Below are 521 nucleotides of genomic sequence, written 5' to 3' on the forward strand. Positions count from 1 at the left end.
AAAAAAAAAAAAAAAAAAAAAAAAAAAAAATATCTTCATCTTCATTCATGCAACAGTACAAAAGAGAAAATCAAATAACTTCCCACATTTTCTAGCAGAAATTTTCATGTTCAATAAACTCACCCGGATTTCTATATTATGACTGGTTCCCTTTTTCTCTTTTCTGGAAACATTTCATTCTAGAGGTCTAATAAATTGATAAGTAATAAATTAATAAAGGAAAAAAAATCACTAACACTGTTTCATTATGTACCTTGTATTCCCACCATAGACAGACGTTTTTCATTTACATTGTAAGTACATGTATAATGCGTGATTTTAAATGCCAGCTTAATTCAGAGTTTACAAGTGGTGCTTTGCTTTTCAAGTTAGATCTCTCTCTAAAGTCACTGTTATACGTGTAACCGGCCTTTTAAAACACCTTGCTCCCAAGCCGACCTTGCTCCCAAGCTACTCCTAACCTTGGTTGGGAGGTGTTCGGGTGGTCAAATTCGTTTATGTGTACGTGTCGGGTGGTCAAA

General features: G+C 34.0%; 1 protein-coding gene across 1 annotated transcript in view; it reads left to right on the plus strand.

The window, feature by feature from the left end:
* The window catches only part of LOC109462274 (phytanoyl-CoA dioxygenase-like), a 13,737-nt gene that overhangs the window by 3,822 nt on the left and 9,394 nt on the right, over nucleotides 1-521 (plus strand). The window lies entirely within an intron of this gene.

This window comes from Branchiostoma belcheri, unplaced genomic scaffold (genome assembly GCF_001625305.1).
Source record: "Branchiostoma belcheri isolate BF01 breed outbred unplaced genomic scaffold, Haploidv18h27 scaffold114, whole genome shotgun sequence".
NCBI classification, from domain to species: Eukaryota; Metazoa; Chordata; class Leptocardii; order Amphioxiformes; family Branchiostomatidae; genus Branchiostoma; species Branchiostoma belcheri.